At 43.1% G+C, this 17,986-nt stretch overlaps 1 protein-coding gene and 1 non-coding gene across 2 annotated transcripts in view; both read left to right on the forward strand.

Annotated features, from left to right (window-relative positions):
* The window catches only part of LOC126199668 (cAMP-dependent protein kinase type I-alpha regulatory subunit-like), a 226,049-nt gene that overhangs the window by 186,795 nt on the left and 21,268 nt on the right, over positions 1-17,986 (forward strand). The window lies entirely within an intron of this gene.
* Trnas-cga (transfer RNA serine (anticodon CGA)) lies at positions 4,284-4,358 on the forward strand. The gene has a single exon. It is a non-coding gene; the product is annotated as a tRNA-Ser (tRNA).

The raw sequence follows: 17,986 nt of genomic DNA on the forward strand, positions 1-17,986 counted from the left end.
GGCTTGCCCTTTGACATTGTATGTTTCGCCAGTTACAGGGCTGATATAGGTGGTTGTAGGAGAATGCATAGGGCAAATATTACAGTGGGGACAGTCACATGAGTAGGATGATGATGATATTTGATTTGTGGGGCACTCAACTATGTGCTTATCTGCACCCGTACGAATTCCCAATCTTTACACAGTCCAGTCTTGCCACTTTCACGAATGATGATGAAATGATGTGGATAACACAAACACCAAGTTCCTCAGTGGAGAAAATCCCCAACCCAGCCAGGAATCGAACCCAGGACCCCATGATCCAGAGAGAGCAACGGTAGCCACCCGCTGCAGACACACATGGGTAGGGGCCATAGGGTAGGGAGATAGGTGCAGAAGGAGCATTGGTCTCTACAAGGATATTGCGGCATTTGGGAGGGCAACAAAAAACTATTCTAGGTGTGGTGGACAGAATGGATCTCTTCCCTCTTCCTTCCCCTTCAACCCTTCTGCCAGAAGAAGAAGCCACTGGCTCCAAAAGATTGCAAATAAAATAGCTTTATAAACTGGTCCTCCTGCCACCACTTGGTGAGTAGATTTTTTTATCTTTCCAGTTACAGTGTAGAACAAGATAGAGATGACATCTGTATAGCTTATAATAAAGAAGTTAATGTGCTGTGCAGTGTTGTTAATGCAATAACACAAGAAACAGTCAAATGAAAATAAGACAGATGGAAAAACCAAGTAAACTGTTTACTATTTCAAAAGTAATCACTATATTCTTTGATACATTAATCCACTGTGTGACAAGACAGTCAGTACCTTCAAGGAAAAATGTTTGTGGTTGTCTATGGAGCTGCGATTGTACACAGGTGTGCACCTTTTCGTATGAAGCAAATCAGCAACCATGAATGTTTTTCTTCAGGGCTCCAAGAATGTGGAAATCTCACGTGGTGAGATCAGGACTGTATGGAGGATGTGTAAGGGCTTTCCAGCAAATTTTCTGCAGCATTCTCAAAATGTGGGCACACCCAAATCTTGTCAAAGTTGTTTTGACTGTGCTGTACACGTATTGCTCCATTAAGTGCTAATCTCACCCCATCCATTTTCCTTATTTTTGGAACCCTGAAGAAAAACATTTGTGGCCGTTTATTTGCTTCAGATGAAGAGGTGCAAGCAGCAAACATGTTTTCAAGAAGGCACTGACCATCTTGGTCTCTCAGCAGGATAAATGTGTCAACAGATATGGCAATTTCTTATGAAAGATTTAAACAGTTTACTTCCATTTTTCCATGTGTTTTGTTTTCATCTGACTGCTCCTTATATAAGGGAGAGAAAGGGACCAAGGATTGAGTCCCTCTGCACACCTTGTATTACTGTTTCACCAGTGAATTGAAAGTTTAAATTTTATCACCTGATTTGTAGGTCAGTTAGCATTGCTCATGATTCATTATGTGTATCGCTAGAAGATGCATGAATGGGTGCACAGTGTGAAACACAGCAAGATGGAATTACTCTACTTGCTACCACACTATTTTTTTCTTGTCTTACTTTTCCATAAAATGTTTCTTTTAAGATACAGTGATAGTTGAAATTGTTTCCATTCCATGTGATCATAAAATTAGCATGACATAATAACTTTCTATTCACAAAAATATCTAGCTCATTATAAAGTTCTTATTTAGCTTTGTGCATAACCTTTTACTTTCTCTGAAAACTGATTAACTTAGAAAGTATTTGTAATTACAGTTTGGACACATCCAAAAATACTTCCATTATTTGAACTTTTAGTTTCTTCATTTCACAGATCTCACTTTCACTTTTGTTATCCTAATTTTTGTGTATTGGATAGTGCTTTTGGCTATCTAAATAAGCAACTAATTTAGAAACTGCATAAATTAATGAAATGCGAACCAAAGGATTTTACATAAAACTTAGTAATTCACATAGGTATGCAGTGTTCATTTAGTAAGCCAGTCAGTCGGGCTCCAGCTCTCAGCTGATATACATCTACAGTGAAGCACGTTAGGTGTTTATCATTTTCTGTGATTTCCTCATACTAGGGTTTATTAAATTTCATGTTTGTTTTTCTGTTTAAGACTTTTAATCTCATATTTTTGTAAGTTATGAATATAATAGCAGGAAACATTCCACATGGCAAAAATATATCTAAAAACAAAGATGATGTAACTTACCAAACGAAAGCGCTGGCATGTTGATAGACACACAAACAAACACAAACATACACACAAAATTCAAGCTTTCGCAACCAACGATTGCTTCATCAGGAAAGAGGGAAGGAGAGGGAGGGACGCAAGGATGTGGGTTTTAAGGGAGAGGGTAAGGAGTAAAAAGGAGAAGGTGAATACAAAGTGAAACTACTTGCAAAAACAGAAAGAGAAAGTAAGATGACAGAAAAGATTTCAAAATGCAACAGTGACAATAACAAACGTAATTGTTGGGTTCAAATTAATGATATGAATATAATAGAGGGAAACATTCCACGTGGGAAAAATGTATCTAAAGACAAAGATGATGTAACTTACCAAACGAAAGCGCAGGCATGTTGATGGACACACAAACAAACACAAACATACACACAAAATTCAAGCTTTCGCAACCAACAGTTGTTTCATCAGGAAAGAGGGAAGGAGAGGGAAAGACGAAAGGATGTAGGTTTTAAGGGAGAGGGTAAGGAGTAAAAAGGAGAAGGTGAATACAAAGTGAAACTACTTGCAAAAACTGGAAGAGAAACTGAGATGACAGAAAAGATTTGGAATTGCAACAGTGACAATAACAAACGTAATTGTTGGGTTCAAATTAATGATGTGAATATAATAGAGGGAAACATTGCACGTGGGAAAAATATATCTAAAAACAAAGATGTTGTAACTTACCAAATGAAAGTGCTGGCATGTTGATAGACACACAAACATACACACAAAATTCAAGCTTTCGCAACCAACGGTTGCTTCATCAGGAAAGAGGGAAGGAGAGGGAAAGACGAAAGGATGTGGGTTTTAAGGGAGAGGGTAAGGAGTAAAAAGGAGAAGGTGAATACAAAGTGAAACAACTTGCAAAACAGAAAGAGAAAGTAAGATGACAGAAAAGATTTCGAAATGCAACAGTGACAACAACAAACGTAATTGTTGGGTTCAAATTAATGATATGGATATAATAGAGGGAAACATTCCATGTGGGAAAAATATATCTAAAAACAAAGATGATGTAACTTACCAAACGAAAGTGCTGGCATGTTGATAGACACACAAACATACACACAAAATTCAAGCTTTCGCAACCAACGGTTGCTTCATCAGGAAAGAGGGAAGGAGAGGGAAAGACGAAAGGATGTGGGTTTTAAGGGAGAGGGTAAGGAGTCATTCCAGTCTCGGGAGTGCTCCCGGGACTGGAATGACTCCTTACCCTCTCCCTTAAAAGCTTGAAAGCTGCTGTCCTTGCGTGTGTGGTGCAAGCAGAGCTGGCAATTTGCTGCGTTGTTCCCAGAGCTGATTGGAGTCCCTTGGTTTAGAGCTGAATGGAGGGTCTCATCCAAAGGCTTCATTGACTCTGTGACAGTCTTGACAGCAGATTTCTAGACCTGCGTTATGTTTGGGGATTTTAGAACTCCCCTTGATAGATGAGGGTGCACTACACAAAGAAAGCAGCCACTCAGGTAGCAGAGTGCTTGTGGGGTGCACAAGAGGGTTTTTCAGGCTAGGTGGTAGTTTGAGGTGCTCTGATGAACACTTGCCAGTTGATACCCAGCAAGGGAAGTCAGATGGCATTTAGAATAAAGGCAACTTCCTGGCAGATTAAAACTGTGTGGCCGACCGAGACTCGAACTCGGGACCTTTGCCTTTCGCGGGCAAGTGCTCTCCGCAATATCCTTTCTTTCAGGAGTGCTAGTTCTGCAAAGTTCGCAGGAGAGCTTCTGTAAAGTTTGGAAGGTAGGAGACGAGGTACTGGCAGAAGTAAAGTTGTGAGTACCGGGCGTGAGTCGTGCTTCGTTAGCTCAGTTGGTAGAGCACTTGCCCGCGAAAGACAAAGGTCCCGAGTTCGAGTCTCGGTCGGGCACACAGTTTTAATCTGCCAGGAAGTTTCATATCAGCGCACACTCCACTGCAGAGTGAAAATCTCATTCTGGAAACATCCCCCAGGCTGTGGCTAAGCTATGTCTCCGCAATATCCTTTCTTTCAGGAGTGCTAGTTCTGCAAGGTTCGCAGGAGAGCTTCTGTAAAGTTTGGAAGGTAGGAGACGAGGTACTGGCAGAAATAAAGCTGTGAGTACTGGGCGTGAGTCGTGCTTCGGTAGCTCAGTTGGTAGAGCACTTGCCCGCGAAAGGCAAAGGTCCCGAGTTCGAGTCTCGGCCGGGCACACAGTTTTAATCTGCCAGGAAGTTTCATATCAGCGCACACTCCGCTGCAGAGTGAAAATCTCATTCTAGAATAAAGGCACTCTGTCAAAATTTTGTCAGTAAACTAAGCATTCATAATAAAGTTGCTTAATTTATCGTAGTCCAGGAAAGTTCTCGCACTCAAATTATTTTTGGGACTGAGTGCTGGCCAAGACCCAAGGTGTAAAGCTCTGAGGTATTTAGTAAGTTGATGATGATGATGAAGTCCCATACTCCATAACAGAGCATAGTGGACCCGCACCGCCATACTAGGCAAGGTGCTAGTGTGGGTGGTTTGCCATTGCCTTCCTCCGACCATAAAGGGGGTGAATGATGATGATGATCATGATCATCATCATCATTTTGTGAGTCATGGAACATATGTTGGAAAGACAGATTAGGCCATAGGAGGGGGAGTGTTCATAGAAAAAAAAAAAGGGGGGGGGGTCTCGATTAAAGACAAAGTTGAGTGTGACAGTGAAGTTATCTGGTCGCATATAACAGGTGTAGGTCAAAAACCAAGTTAATGGTTGGGTGTTTTTACTGGCCACACGATTCTGCTGTGACAGTTCTAGAGGCATTCAAAAAGTCTACAGTCAGTAACATGTAAATAGCCAGATCATGCAATACTAGTTTGAGGCAACTGGAACTTACTGCGTATAGATTGGGATGTCTAGGGGTTTGTGCGTGGTGCAGACACACAGTCATGCAAAATACTTTTGAACACGTTTTCTGCAAAGAGTGTTGAACTGCTAGCTCAGCGGCCCACACATGATGGAAATATCATGGATCTTGTGGCTACAAATAGGCCGGACCTTATCGACAGTGTCAGTATAGAAACAGGAAGTAGTGATCATTATGTCATTGTAGGTTACGGAAGTTCATAAATCAATCAAGAAGGCTGCAAGAGTGTTTCTGCAAGATGGAGCAGATAAGCAGTTGTTAGAATTTCACTTAGACAGTGAACTGACGTCACTTAGTTTCAGTAATATGGCCATAGAGGAATAATGGGCAAAGTTTAAGCAGATTGCAAATCATGGTCTGGAGAGTTACATGCCTTGTAAGTGAATAAAGGGTGGAAAAGATCCACCATGGTTTAATAATGAAACTCAGAACATGCTGAGGAAGCATAGGCTGTTCACTCCCTGTTCAAAAGAGATTGCACAATTGACGACAAGCGAAGGTTAGTAGAGATTTGTGCATCTGTGAAAAGATCTATGCGCGAAGCATACAGCTACCACTTCTAACACTTATATTGATTAGAAGTAGCTTTATATTATGTAACTGTGTATCTGCCAGTTATGGAGTGTGTATTCTTTGTTGTTTAAAGTTACTGATTTGTGACAGGAAATTTAGAGTTTTTTAATGTATATATGAAAAAAGAAAAATGATTTGTTAAAATAATGAATTTTATAATATGTGTATGTTTATAAGAAAGACAATGTTAATTGGAAGCTAGTTCATGTTTAGGGCAATTGTATTGTAAAATGTTAAAGCTGTAATGAAGTCCCTCTGCAACGGAAGTTGCATGGTGTGATGTGAAAGGTGGTTTTGGTGGTCAAACTAGGCGGCTCCTTGGTGTGAACAGTATGCAGTAAGTGGCCAGCCGTAGCACGGCACACTTCTATGGTGCCAAGAGAGGCAATTGGAAGCTGCTTTGCAAGGCATTTTGCCTCGGATGTGGGTCTGGCTATTGTTTGGTATTCTCAGCAAAAAGGAATGGCTCTAATATGTTGAAAATCGAATGCCAAGAAGAGATAGCGCATTCGAACATCAAGAGCCATGAATACAGCTAGCCGCCATGTCGCTTGCTGCCAAAACTTCACCACCGCTTCACTAACTTCATACATCCAGATATGTATATAGGCATGGACCAGTTAATTTGTGTGAGTGATTTTAATAATAATCCAAATACTATAAATCTGTGTTCAGAACGATATCTTCTATCCCGATCACGAACCTATGCAGGGTCCCCTCCTAAGTGTTTCTAAAACCAAGTATCCCGTTTTAAATGAACTATTCTTGCTTTCAAGTGTTTTCAGAGTGGTTTCTTTTTGTTTGTCAAATGTGAAAGGAGTAGCAAAATTTAAAGCTAAGATCACAAAAGTGAAGTCAGATAGGATTTTGCTAAAGTACTCTCAGTTTATTGCAAAGTATAATTTTGCAAGAATATAGTGCCAGATTGTGTAAATATTATTGTCTAAAATGCCTGCTTCACAGGTGGTAAAAAGGAGACAAATAAGTTAAGCTTGTTTTAAAATTAGTGGTGTCTTGATTCCTATCATGAATGATTCCTTTTTTAAAAAAAGTTAATTGAGCTCAGTGTTGAATATTTTGCCTTGCAAAGTAGAATATAAGCTATTCCAAGTGACATTAAGGAGTAGCTTTGCTTGATTAGTCTTTTCTACTGAAATAATCATAGAGCCTGACTAGTGACATTATACTAGTTTATGGGTCTCCATCATATTCTTCACATATTAGAAAGATAATTGAACTATTACTGCTGTAATAATGATATTAACTATCTTTATTTGTCATTTTACATGTCAGTTAAGATAGAAGTCCCCCATGTCCAAATTTAGTTCAGCGCTTCATGCACTAACATTTCAGTATTGGTTTAAGTAAATGTCTTGAATGTAGCTGTTATTAGTATGAGTTTAGTGCAAATTTGCTTTCCATAATTACTGGAGTGTTCGTTATTGATAACTGCCACTACACATAGCTCAGAGTACCCTATGTCAGTTTGTATCCTGTGCACTATTCAAAGGGAAATATTAATGAAAGTAACTTTAGTAACCATTATCCAATTTTCATAAACATATCTTTCCAAATTAATGGGCCCTATTGGGCTGACAACCATTCATTTTTTTCATTCAAATATGAATTTTATCACTTTCCCCCCCATGAACCACGGACCTTACCTTGCCATTGGTGGGGAGGCTTGTGTGCCTCAGCGATACAGATAGCCGTACCGTAGCTGCAACCACGACGGAGGGGTATCTGTTGAGAGGGCAGACAAACGTGTGGTTCCTGAAGAGGGGCAGCAGCCTTTTCAGTAGTTGCAGGGGCAACAGTCTGGATGATTGACTTATCTGGCCTTGTAACACTAACCAAAACAGCCTCGCTGTGCTGGTCCTGCGAACGGTTGAAAGCAAGGGGAAACTACAGCCGTAATTTTTCCCGAGGGCATGCAGCTTTACTGTATGGTTAATGAAGATGGCGTCCTCTTGGGTAAAATATTCCGGAGGTAAAATAGTCCCCCATTCGGATCCCCGGGCGGGGACTACTCAGGAGAACATTGTTATCAGGACAAAGAAAACTGGCATTCTACGGATCGGAGCGTGGAATGTCAGATCCCTTAATCGGGCAAGTAGGTTAGAAAATTTAAAAAGGGAAATGGATAGGTTAAAATTAGATATAGTGGGAATTTGTGAAGTTCAGTGGCAGGAGGAAGAAGACTTTTGGTCAGGCGAATACAGGGTTATAAATACAAAGTCAAATAAGGGTAATGCAGGAGTTGGTTTAATAATGAATAAAAAAATAGGAATGCGGGTAAGCTACTACAAACAGCATAGTGAATGCATTATTGTGGCCAAGATAGACACGAAGCCCACACCTACTACAGTAGTACAAGTTTATATGCCAACTAGCTCTGCAGATGACGAAGAAATTGAAGAAATGTATGACGAAATAAAAGAAATTATTCAGATAGTGAAGGGAGACGAAAATTTAATAGTCATGGGTGACTGGAATTCGGTAGTAGGAAAAGGGAGAGAAGGAAATGCAGTAGGTGAATATGGATTGGGGCTAAGAAATGAAAGAGGAAGCCGCCTGGTAGAATTTTGCACAGAGCACAACTTAATCATAGCTAACACTTGGTTCAAAAATCATGAAAGAAGGTTGTATACATGGAAGAAGCCTGGAGATACTGACAGATTTCAGATAGATTATATAATGGTAAGACAGAGATTTAGGAACCAGGTTTTAAATTGTAAGACATTTCCAGGGGCAGATGTGGACTCTGACCACAATCTATTGGTTATGAACTGTAGATTAAAACTGAAGAAACTGCAAAAAGGTGGGAATTTAAGGAGATGGGACCTGGATAAACTGACTAAACCAGAGGTTGTACAGAGTTTCAGGGAGAGCATAAGGGAACAAATGGCAGGAATGGGGGAAAGAAATACAGTAGAAGAAGAATGGGTAGCTTTGAGGGATGAAGTAGTGAAGGCAACAGAGGACCAAGTAGGTAAAAAGACTAGGGCTAGTAGAAATCCTTGGGTAACAGAAGAAATATTGAATTTAATTGATGAAAGGAGAAAATATAAAAAGGCAGTAAATGACGCAGGCAAAAAGGAATACAAACGTCTCAAAAATGAGATCAACAGGAGGTGCAAAATGGCTAAGCAGGGATGGCTAGAGGATAAATGTAAGGATGTAGAGGCTTATCTCACTAGGGGTAAGATAGATACTACCTACAGGAAAATAAAAGAGACCTTTGGAGAAAAGAGAACCACTTGTATGAATATTAAGAGCTCAGATGGAAACCCAGTTCTAAGCAAAGAAGGGAAAGCAGAAAGGTGGAAGGAGTATATAGAGGGTCTATACAAGGGCGATGTACTTGAGGACAATATTATGGAAATGGAGGAGGATGTAGATGAAGATGAAATGGGAGATACGATACTGCATGAAGAGTTTGACAGAGCACTGAAAGACCTGAGTCGAAACAAGGCCCCGGGAGTAGACAACATTCCATTAGAACTACTGACGGCCTTGGGAGAGCCAGTCCTGACAAAACTCTTCCATCTGGTGAGCAAGATGTATGAGACAGGCTAAATACCCTCAGACTTCAAGAAGAATATAATAATTCCAATCCCAAAGAAAGCAGGTGTTGACAGTTGTGAAAATTACGGAACCATCAGTTCAATAAGTCACGTCTGCAAAATACTAATGCAAATTCTTTACAGACGAATGGAAAAACTAGTAGAAGCCGACATAGGGGAAGATCAGTTTGGATTCCGTAGAAATATTGGAACACGTGAGGCAATACTGACCCTGCGACTTATCTTAGAAGCTAGATTAAGGAAAGGCAAACCTAGGTTTCTAGCATTTGTAGACTTAGAGAAAGCTTTTGACAACGTTGACTGGAATACACTATTTCAAATTCTGAAGGTGACAGGGGTAAAATACAGGGAACAAAAGGCTATTTACAATTTGTATAGAAACCAAATGGCAGTTATAAGAGTTGAGGGGCATGAAAGGGAAGCAGTGGTTGGGAAGGGAGTGAGACAGGGTTGTAACCTCTTCCTGATGTTATTCTATCTGTATATTGAGCAAGCAGTGAAGGAAACAAACGAAAAATTCGGAGTAGGTATTAAAATCCATGGAGAAGAAATAAAAACTTAGAAGTTTGCCGATGACATTGTAATTCTGTCAGAGACAGCAAAGGACTTGAAAGAGCAGTTGAATGGAATGGATAGTGTCTTGAAAGGAGGGTATAAGATGAACATCAACAAAAGAAAAACGAGGATAATGGAATGTAGTCGAATTAAGTTGGGTGGTGCTGAGGGAATTAGATTAGGAGTTCTGCTATTTGGGGAGCAAAATAACTGATGATGGTCGAAGTAGAGAGGATATAAAATGTAGACTGGCAATGGGAAGGAAAGTGTTTCTGAATAAGAGAAATTTGTTAACATTGAGTATAGATTTAAGTGTCAGGAAGTCGTTCCTGAAAGTATTTGTATGGAGTGTAGCCATGTATGGAAGTGAAACATGGACGATAAATAGTTTAGACAAGAAGAGAATAGAAGCTTTCAAAATGTGGTGCTACAGAAGAATGCTGAAGATTAGATGGGTAGATCACATAACTAATGAGGAGGTGTTGAATAGGATTGGGGAGAAGAGAATTTTGTGGCACAACTTGACTAGAAGAAGGGATCGGTTGGTAGGACATGTTCTGAGGCATCAAGGGATCACCAATTTAGTATTGGAGGGCAGCGTGGAGAGTAAAAATCGTAGAGGGAGACCAAGAGATGAATACACCAAGCAGATTCAGAACGATGTAGGTTGCAGTAGGTACTGGGAGATGAAGAAGCTTGCACAGGATAGAGTAGCATGGAGAGCTGCATCAAACCAGTCTCAGGATTGAAGACCACAACAACAACAACAACAACAACACTTTCATTAACTCCCAAGGTTAAAGTCTGTTTAGTTTTCTGTTAAGTTCACCATATTCAAAATTATAGTCCGATACTTTTATCCATTAGACACACGCGCAGTCAAAATTTAAAATCCTCACAGAGGGTAACATTAGCTTGTTCCACAGCAAGTTAGCATTATATGTGGCTTTTCACAGGTCAAGAATAGCAGGTTAGGTTGTTAGGAGAGAGATACATATGGCAGGCTAGTGTTATACACTGTCACACTTTAGCAAAAGACCTGGCCGAGAACCAAGAAAATTGTGGTCCTCTGTAAAATCACTAAGCAGTTCTAAGGCTTCCATTCAGTTCCTTGTTGACCAGTCTGGTGTGACAGTTGAGCATAGCAAAAGGAAGTCAGTCTGACCATCATACAGACTTCTGTATGGATGACACAGTAATAAATATTCCAGGCATAGAGAAACAACTGAAAAGATTTGAAAGCCTGTATGGACGACATAGTAATAAGTATTCCTGCCATAGAGAAACAGCTGAAAGATTTGCAAGCAAATAAATCACCAGGTCTGGATGGAATCCCAGTTTGGTTTTACAAAGAGTACTATACGGCGTTGGTCCTTTATCTAGCCTGCGTTATTCATGATCTCTTGCACAGCACGAAGTCTCAAATGACTGGAAAAAAGCACAGGTGGCTCCTGTATATAAGAAGGGTAAGAGAATGGACACACAACAGTACAGAGCAATATTCCTAACTCTGGTTTGATGTAGAATCATTGTGAACATATTCTCAGTTCGAATATATTAATCTTTCTTGAGACTGAGAAGCTTATGTCCATAAATCAGCATGGTTTTAGGAAGCATCACTCATGCGAAACTCAAATTGCCCTTTTCTCATATGGTATATTGAGAACTATGGATGAAGGGCAACAGACATATTCAATATTTCTACATTTATGGAAAGCATTGGTCATGGTGCCCCACTGCAGGCTGTTAATGGAGGTACAAACATATGAAATAAGTTCATAGATACATGAGCAGCTCAAAACTTCTTAAGTAATAGAACCTAGTATGTTGCCTTCAATGGTAAGTATTCATCAGAGACAAGGGTATCATCAGGAGTGCCCCAGGGAAGTGTGATAGAACATCTATTGTTCTCTACATACATTAATGATTTGGCAGATAGGGAGGGCAGCAATCTGTGGTTGTTTGTTGATGATGCTGTAGTGTACAGTAAGGTGTCAAAGTTGAATGACTGTAGGAAAATAGAAGACAACTTAGACAAAATTTCTAGTTGTTGTGATGAATTGCAGCTAGCTCTAACCATGGAAAAATGTAAGTTAATGCTGCTGATTAGGAAGAACATACCTGTAACGTTTGGATACAGTATTACTAGTGTCCTCCATGACAGTCAAGTAGTTTAAATATCTGGGCGTAACATTGCAAAGCATATGAAATGGAATGAGTATGTGAAAACTGTAGTAGGGAAAGTGATCAGTTGACTTTGGTTTATTGGGAGAATTTTTAGAAAGAGTGGTTCACCTGTGAAGGAGATCGTATATAGGACTATGGTGCAACCTATTCATGAGTGCTGCTCGAGTGCTTGGGGTCCATGCCAGGTTGGAATGAAGGAGACATTGAAGCAATTCAGTGACAGGCTGTTAGATTTGTTACCGGTAGGTTCGTACAACACGTAAGTGTAATGGTGAGGCCTTCGGAACTCAAATGAGAATCCCAGGAGGGAAGGTGACATTCCTCTTGAGAAACACTATTGAGGAAACTTAGAGAACCACCATTTGAAGCTGACTGCCAAATGATTCTACTGCTGCCAACATACATTGCGCATTTAGACCATGAAGATGAGATTCAAGAAATTAGAGCTCATACAGAGGCATATAGACAGTCGTTTTCCCCTTGCTCTACTTGCGAGTGGAACAGGAAAGGAAATGACTGGTAGTGGTACAGGGTACCCTCTGCCACACATCATACAGTGGCTTGCGGAGTATCTTGATGGGTGTAGATACTTTTTTAATCATCTAACATACAGTTAAAGATGATTATTGTGGGGCTAAATAGCTTGACACTACTGCTAAATCTGTCCGTTACATTATTATAAACTAAAATACACTCCTGGAAATGGAAAAAAGAACACATTGACACCGGTGTGTCAGACCCACCATACTTGCTCCGGACACTGCGAGAGGGCTGTACAAGCAATGATCACACGCACGGCACAGCGGACACACCAGGAACCGCGGTGTTGGCCGTCGAATGGCGCTAGCTGCGCAGCATTTGTGCACCGCCGCCGTTAGTGTCAGCCAGTTTGCCGTGGCATACGGAGCTCCATTGCAGTCTTTAACACTGGTAGCATGCCGCGACAGCGTGGACGTGAACCGTATGTGCAGTTGACGGACTTTGAGCGAGGGCGTATAGTGGGCATGCGGGAGGCCGGGTGGACGTACCGCCGAATTGCTCAACACGTGGGGCGTGAGGTCTCCACAGTACATCGATGTTGTCGCCAGTGGTCGGCGGAAGGTGCACGTGCCCGTCGACCTGGGACCGGACCGCAGCTACGCACGGATGCACGCCAAGACCGTAGGATCCTACGCAGTGCCGTAGGGGACCGCACCGCCACTTCCCAGCAAATTAGGGACACTGTTGCTCCTGGGGTATCGGCGAGGACCATTCGCAACCGTCTCCATGAAGCTGGGCTACGGTCCCGCACACCGTTAGGCCGTCTTCCGCTCACGCCCCAACATCGTGCAGCCCGCCTCCAGTGGTGTCGCGACAGGCGTGAATGGAGGGACGAATGGAGACGTGTCGTCTTCAGCGATGAGAGTCACTTCTGCCTTGGTGCCAATTATGGTCGTATGCGTGTTTGGCGCCGTGCAGGTGAGCACCACAATCAGGACTGCATACGACCGAGGCACACAGGGCCAACACCCGGCATCATGGTGTGGGGAGCGATCTCCTACACTGGCCGTACACCACTGGTGATCGTCGAGGGGACACTGAATAGTGCACGGTACATCCAAACCGTCATCGAACCCATCGTTCTACCATTCCTAGACCGGCAAGGGAACTTGCTGTTCCAACAGGACAATGCACGTCCGCATGTATCCTGTACCACCCAACGTGCTCTAGAAGGTGTAAGTCAACTACCCTGGCCAGCAAGATCTCCGGATCTGTCCCCCATTGAGCATGTTTGGGACTGGATGAAGCGTCGTCTCACGCGGTCTGCACGTCCAGCACGAACGCTGGTCCAACTGAGGCGCCAGGTGGAAATGGCATGGCAAGCCGTTCCACAGGACTACATCCAGCATCTCTACGATCGTCTCCATGGGAGAATAGCAGCCAGCATTGCTGCGAAAGGTGGATATACACTGTACTAGTGCCGACATTGTGCATGCTCTGTTGCCTGTGTCTATGTGCCTGTGATCATGTGATGTATCGGACCCCAGGAATCTGTCAATAAAGTTTCCCCTTCCTGGGACAATGAATTCACGGTGTTCTTATTTCAATTTCCAGGAGTGTATAATCATTAGTTCACAAAATATCCATATCTCCATCTTTATATACTCCCTCCAGACAAGGTATCCTCAGTCCATGCTTGGAAACAATCCCTATAACATCTGCGTGTAAAGGGACCACGCCTAGCTAGCTACCAGCTGATTAACACTTAAATGTCGAAGTTCCGTGGGTAGACTTCTTTTGAGCAACATCTCCATATTACTCAACTTAAAAGTCTGTTATTAGTAATGAATATGCAGAAATCTGTGTGTAACGATATTCCACTGTGTTGTGTCTTTCTTATGAACTCCTTTTGAGAAAATCTTCATTTGTGTAGCCAGTAGCTCACAAACACCTGTGAGTGACTATAGGTATATAATTTTGTGTGTGAACTCAGTTGGACAGTCAGTAAGTGCTGTGTGGAAGTATGGTGAAGAAAGACATTTAACAATGAACTGGTTAAAAGAATACCGATGAATTATTCTGCCACTTTATGATATCCATATATAGGATCAGTAATGTGATTGGTAGTATTATCGTCTTGTAGGAGAGTGGACTTGAAGGAATGATTTAGGTTCCCTTCTATTCTTCAAGGGGCTTACATACCTAAGCGATGAGCTAGTTCTGAAATATTATTGCTAAAAGCCAACAACTACAGCAAGATTTAATGAGTTGTTGCCTCTTAATCGAGGAGGGCCCTCGCTATGTGTGGAGTCTCTGGACCATCAGGCCAGAAAAACCCACTACAGTGGCATGCTTAGCAGCAAAGGAGTGCCAAAACAGCCACAGATGGAATGGTAATAAACCCAACTGGTACTCTTGGTGCGCTTTGCACTTCACTATTTACACCACACTTCACACAATATTCTGGGTGCTGGTACCAGGAGGACAAACCAGGCCTCCAGCATTGGGCTTCGTACACCCATAGTCAATGGAAGCACCTTGAGGGAATGCAGCTCGGGATAGCGGCTTAGAAAAATGTGGTAGCACTCCTCTTGTTAAATGAACCGCGACACAACACTGACACTGAATGTGGACAACAGTTCTGCTCTTCATACATACCCTGGCAAAATGCGGCAGACAATGATGTAAGCCATGTGGCATTGCATGGGTGAGTTGTCAACAGCATGGCCAGTTGGTGTTGCTTCATCAGAACAAAACAAGAGACTGCTCAAGCGACAGTTCGGCATGCATGACATGTGGAAAGCATGGCCGTCTAAACTCTCCCTCTGGCGGAAGTGGCCAGTGAGAGTGTTGTGTGTGTGTGTGTGTGTGGGGGGGGGGGGGGGGGGTTGGTTTCCAGTCTGTGTAGCCCGTCCTCTGCTACTGCAGGTGGGAGGCAATGGAAGGAGTCATCCAGTCATCCGCAGTTTCCCCCTTTTGAGAGGAAAACAGATGTACCAGCTGTCCAGAGGAGTGTTTGAGGCTGACAGTTTATGCTTGCTGGGAGTCAGGCACAGGTTGTCACTGCTGTGCTCATGCTCCTGCTGCGATTTCTGGTGAGAGGAGGAGCATGGGCAAATCCTGTGTGTGGGCTGGGAGCATGTGAAATAGTGTCACTGCTACAGTGGTGCAGGTGCTAGTATAGTGGTGCTGACATCTTGTTGGGAGAGGCGACCACCGATGGGGTCGAGGTGCTGTCTGCATTGGCTGGAGGCTGTGAAAAAGGTAGTGTACATGGTAACAGGTAAAAATGGTAAAATTATTATTATATTGTACTTCCATCATATTAACTTAGCCTCAGGCAGTGATGTGAGCTGTTACGTAAACTACTTTGCAGCACTTGTGGCTGGCTCCCATGTGATTACGCTAAGGACGTCACCACAGTATTGCAGACTGAGAGATGCCAACTTTCTACCTCAAACCTGCCAATGGGAGGACCAGGTGCCATCGCATGAGGTATGTGAGAGGGTTGGTGAGGTAGTGGCCGCAACAGCATGTCGCTCCCTTTCCTGCCGGCTTCCTTACCCTCTGACATGTCAGCCACTCCTTCCTATTAAGGGCGAAATGCTCTTTCTGTACCATGTGTGGTTCACTCCACGGCTGTAGCCAGTTTTTATGAATGTTGTATCCCAGTTCTTGGGAATAAAGCCCATCTTTTCCACGAATCCTGGCATTTATCATTTTACATCTAGTAAAAACACCTCAGATGCCCACCAGCTGCCATCCTGATGTGCACAGTAGTGTGGTGGTGACATCAGGGTCTCAGGCAGTGGGGGTTTGTCAGTCAACTAGTCGGTTGGCAGTGGACCATAGGCGGTGTCGGCTGATGGTGTGTCAGACACGGCATCTGCTGGTGGCATGTTGGGAACAGTATATGAGAAATTGTTGGCCTGCACTGTATCAGGCACAGTGTTGATGGTGCTGTGACTGGGAATGGCTATAGGCTTGCCTCCACCTTGATGGTGCTGTGCTCATAGGCTGGAGGGGCTCTAAGCTGTAGGCTGGCTTGAGCCTAACACCAAGTGTGGGCCTGAATACTGAGGGCAGAGTGGTGGCTGGTATGCATCCACCGGAAGCATGACATGTGCATGCTTTGAGGTCACGGTGGATGAAGGTACAGTGCTCACCATGATGTTGCGGAGGTGTTGGTTGCAGCTGAGCCATGAAGCTCTGGAACTGGTGCACAAAACCTGGGATGGTACTGTCAGGAGGGGCGGGATCACTTCCAAAAAATAACAAGGAATGACGAGTGGCTGTCCACATACCAAATCAGTGGTAGAAGTTCCCATGTCAGTTTTGTGAGTGATCTGCAGGCCTAGAAGTACCAGGGATAGGGCAGCAGACCATTCGGAAGAATAACATGTGAAGGCGGCTTTAAGAGTGCAGTGGAACTGCTCCACCGTGCCATTAGGTGCAGGGTTGTAGCTGGTGGTATTGTGGAAATTGGAGCCCTAGGTGGCTGTCTGTGATCAGAAGAGGGCTGAAGTGAACTGGAACCTGGGATCTGTAGTGATGTCACGTGGGCATCCAGAGCTGGACACTCAGGTCTGAACAAAGGCTGCAGCCACAGTTTCAGCGGAAATTTCAGAGGTAAGGTGTGGCCTCTGACCAGCTAGTAAATGTCAGTAATTGTCAGCAGATATTGATATCTATTTGAGGAGGGTAGTAGGCCAACAATAATGTTGAGGTGAACGTGTGCATGAACCGGTGTTGTGCGGGTAGGTGGGGGGAGGGAAAGGCATCTGCAGGGGAGTGAACGTGCCGTTCGACCTTGGCGCAATGGCATGGAATATAGTACTGGGCCCAGTGCTGCACTCATATTGGATGGATCGTAGCTGAGGTTGAGGCCAGAGTCCACATTCTGAAGCATGTGGGCTAAGTCCAGGTCCTCCTCTTGAGCACCTGCCAGGGCATTGTAGTCAAAGGTTTGGGTGATGACACAGGAGGGGATAAGAAAATCTTCCACAATGTTATCGATGCCAGCAACACACTGTACATCAGTAATGAATTGTGTGATATACTCCTGTAGCCTAAACTGTTGAAATGAGATCTGACCTATGTCTTTCCTGCAAAAACCAGAGGCGAGGGGGTGGTGGTCTGTGAAGATCATAAAGAAGTGTCCCTCAAATGAAAATAGGAAAAAGTGGATGACTTTGTGGACTGTGAGCAGCTTACGGTGATACCATGCTCCAGCGGTGTTGTGCATCAGAGAGCTTGGATGAAAAGAAGACAAGCAGTTGCCAGACATTGTTGACCAATTGTTGCAGTATGGCCCTGATAACCATCTCACTCACGACCACCGCTATTGTGTGGGGACACTAGGGTTAGGGTGGGCCAAAATGGCCACGTTGTCAAGGTCCTGTTTTGTTTTTTCAAAGCTCTCGATTATGGCCTGTGTCCAAGGACCAGCTTTTTGTCTTTGTTTTATCACCACAGAGAGCTGTAGTAATGGGCTCTTGAGTGGCAGTGGCATCCTTAAGATGGCGATGGAAAAAGTTGACCCTG

Source organism: Schistocerca nitens, chromosome 8, assembly GCF_023898315.1.
Source record: "Schistocerca nitens isolate TAMUIC-IGC-003100 chromosome 8, iqSchNite1.1, whole genome shotgun sequence".
Lineage (NCBI taxonomy): Eukaryota > Metazoa > Arthropoda > Insecta > Orthoptera > Acrididae > Schistocerca > Schistocerca nitens.